Source organism: Tenrec ecaudatus, chromosome 5, assembly GCF_050624435.1.
Source record: "Tenrec ecaudatus isolate mTenEca1 chromosome 5, mTenEca1.hap1, whole genome shotgun sequence".
NCBI lineage: Eukaryota > Metazoa > Chordata > Mammalia > Afrosoricida > Tenrecidae > Tenrec > Tenrec ecaudatus.
The window spans coordinates 30,461,735-30,465,413 of NC_134534.1; the positions used below are offsets into that span (position 1 = coordinate 30,461,735).

At 42.6% G+C, this 3,679-nt stretch overlaps 1 pseudogene; it reads right to left on the minus strand.

Annotated features, from left to right (window-relative positions):
- Window positions 1-495: 495 nt before the first annotated feature.
- On the minus strand, window positions 496-585 carry LOC142449423 (U2 spliceosomal RNA; annotated as a pseudogene).
- Between the last annotated feature and the right edge of the window lie 3,094 nt (window positions 586-3,679).

Genomic DNA, 3,679 nt, shown 5'->3' on the forward strand with positions numbered 1-3,679 from the left:
CCTCTCTGTCTTCTGATCTTTCTGTGAACTGGCCCTTGCTTTGTTTTAGAGTTTTACCACCAACAGACGAGTGTAACACGAAAAGGTACGTTGTTAGGGCGTGCCTGTCTGTGGAAGTTGTATCAGTGGCTTCCTTTTATGTGTATTTTCATGACTGATGTGCTTTTGTACAACACAGCGGGGTTCAGGGTGGACTGCGCGAATGCACGTGGTATGGTTACCTCACTTTCTCCCTGGGTGCTCATGTTTTGTGTGAGTATACCACAAGTTATTTACCCAATTCACCCATCATGGCCACTCAGGTGATTCGATTCCCAGCTCTCTATGGATAGCTCACCCATCATGGCCACTCTGGTGAGTTCCAGGTCTCTACGGATGTGGACAATGCATTGTAAATATTTTTCAATATTTTGATATGCACGTGCGAGAGATGCCATAGTTATACTTGGTAAAGCAACTTCTGGGTAACGGTCTTCATGTCAACTAGGTAATGCCAGTGTTTTCAGACTGCACCACTGTTGTCAGTCTTTGATTTCGCCCACAGAGATACTACACTTGATCTTAGCCAAAAGGCCGAGAAGCGATATGATTTCGCCCACAGAGAATGAGAGCTCCTTGGTTCTGTGTTCTCCTCAGTACTTGGAATTGTCAGACATTGACATTCTGATCAGTCCAGTGGATGTGAATTGTTCTCAGTGTGGTTTTCCTTGTCACTTCCTTCCTTGGACTGAGCATCCTTTGTTATCTCTGTGTTTCGGTTTGGGTTCCTGTGAAACTCATTATTTTGGCCTGTCTTCCTATTAGGTTGTCTTTTGATCAGTGGGTCATCTTATTTGGTATGTATTAGAATAGGTTATGTATTTTGAGCTATTTGCCCTTTCTTTCTTTGGGGGGTCTTTTAATAGTCATAATTTCTTAAGTTTTGCAGTCACATTTATTCATCAGTTCCCTTGAGTTGTGCTGTCTGCATTTTAAGAAGTCCATTGCTTCCAGGAAGTCGGGAAAACATCCCCCTATATTATCTTCCAAAAGTTGTAGGGTTTTGCCTTGAACATGTGGCGTGGGATCCAAGTAGGATTGGGTTTTGCATACACTGCGATGTATAGGTCCTCTCTAGCTCTACTCGTGTGGTGTTTGGAGTGGTTTCTAGTGTCTTTATTTTTAGGATTTCCTATAATCCATCATATTTATTTTATTAAGTCAGAGTTCGATAATTACTGTCATCACTTAAACTTTAGACGAGTCCATTACAGTGAGCACTGTCTTAAACACTAGGGGAAGAAGAGAAACTGGGCTTAGACTTACAGAAATATCTAAGTCATAAATTTTGGAACCTCTGGAAAGAAGCTGAGCATTAAAACATTTTCCAATTTATTTATCTTGGCATTTTGCAGAGTGGGGTCAATGGTCATCTGATTTTTAATAGCTTTGATGCTTGCGTCATGTCTTGAGCTCTGTTTCACTTTTTCCAAGTCAGCATGTATATTAATTGGTCGCCAATTTTAAAGGACCTCTAGAAAACACTGGCATCTCCTGATAGTTCCATAACTCTATTTTTAATTCAGGATCACATGAACAAAATAAGTTTATTTTATTAAGAAAAATTAATGTTTCAAATGTTAATTTGAAATACAGACATGGCCTATACATATTTAAAATATAAACAAGTGTTTTGAAAGGTGAGATTGAGAGCATGGAAACTCAACTACTTACTTTTTGGAGTGGCTGCTTCGAAATACCTTCTACATCAGTATAGTAAAATGAGGGCATCGGTGAAGAGGCAGGTTTTAAAAACAAGTTCTTTCTGATTCATGCCGACCCTGTAGGGCAATGTAGAACTGCCCCTGTGGCATTATGTCTTTACAGGACTAGAAAGCCTCTTCTTTCTCCCATGGAGTAGCTAATGGTTTTGAACTGCTGATCTTGATGTTAGCAGCCTAACTCATAGCCACAACACCACAAGTACTCCTCGATGAGACAGGTTAGGTGTAGGTAAATCACAGTTGTCTTATTAGAACATAAATCTTATTTTGGACTTGTTATCTCCTATTAATGGCAGTCGAGAAATCAAACTACATGTTGCATTGGTCAAATCTGCTGCAAAAGTCCTCTTGAACTGTCCAAAAACATCCCCGTACAGAAGAAGGGTACGGGGAGAAAACGAATCAGCCAGGGTGCGGTGTAGCAATGATGAAACACACAACGTTCCTCTAGAGGGAGGGTGGGATGGAAAGGGAGAACCGATTTCAAGGATCTACATATAACCCCCTCCTTTGGGGATAGACAACAGAAAAATGGGTGAAGGGAGATGTCGGACAGTGTAAGAGATGAAAAAATAATAATTTATAAGTTATCAAGAATTCAATGGGAGAGAGGTTGCAGGGAAGGAGGAGAAAAAAGAGGAGCTGATACCAAGGACTCAAGTAGAAAGCAAATGTTTTGAGAATGATGATGGCAACAAATGTACAAATGTTCTTGACACAATGGATGGATTGTGATAAAGGTTGTATGAGCCCCCAATAAAATGATTTAAAATAAAAAGTGTCCAAAAGTAAAGACGTCACCTCAGGGAAGAAGGTGTACCAGAACCAAGCCATGGTGTTTTCCTGCGCCTCACAAGCACGCGAAAGCTGGACACTGAACAAAGAGGACCGAAAAGAAGGGGTGCCTTGGGATAACGGAGTTGGCGAAGAATAGTGACGGCACTTAGGACTTTCTGAAGAATGAGCAATCACCTAAGGGCGCGGTACCACCGGTCTACCCCTCAGGAACAAGGACAGTCAGAGCCTGGCACACGTGCTTTAGACATGGGAACAGAAGGGATCAGTCTCTGAAGAAGCACATCATGCTTGCTGAGTCAGAAAAAAAGAGACCCTGAACCAGATGATTGACATACGGCTGCAACAAGCAGCCGTAATTGGGAGGATGGCATGGGATCGGCAGTGTTTCGTGCTGCGGTGTCTGAGTTGCAACCTTCTCCGTGGGACCTGCAAATAACAGCTGAGGCCCGGGAAGATTCAGGAAGAACAACAGTCAATACATTAGGAGTGTCAGAAGCATGGAGGGAGAAAAGGCGAGTCTCCGGGGCTGGGACAAATTCATGGAGAATGAACCCGAGTGAACTGCACACAGAGAAACCGAGGTCCGCCAGGGGCAGTGTGGGTATCAGGATCGGTTACAACCAAGCCATACAATGGGTTTCTATCCAGGAGAGAACATTAGTCAGTCATAGCTAGATGTCAGTGCGGAAGGAAATAAGCAGGTCGCGTAGGAAAGGCTAGTAGTGGCCGTGGGTATACGACTCTGAAAGAGGCAAAACTGTATTACCTGGTGAAGATCCGGTTTATGAGCTACCTATGAATAATGATTATTACCCAAGTCGGGATAGTGGGCACCTCCCGGATATTCTGTTATTTCATAATGAGAAATGAATTTTAAAAATATATACATGCAAACTTTACACGTTTTTCGTTTCGGTGCTTGATTTCACAGGACAAAGTAAAATCACTTAAAAGTAAATGCGTCGGAGTCCCAGGAAGCAGCCAGCTGCGGAGTAGTAAGTATTGAAACAAATAAGGTGAGAGCTTCCAACCGTTTCTTTGTGCGTGCTAAATGACATCCAAATAATTGCTTCCTCACCCTCCTGCTCCCCTTAAGCCTAAACCTTCCCCTTCCTCGG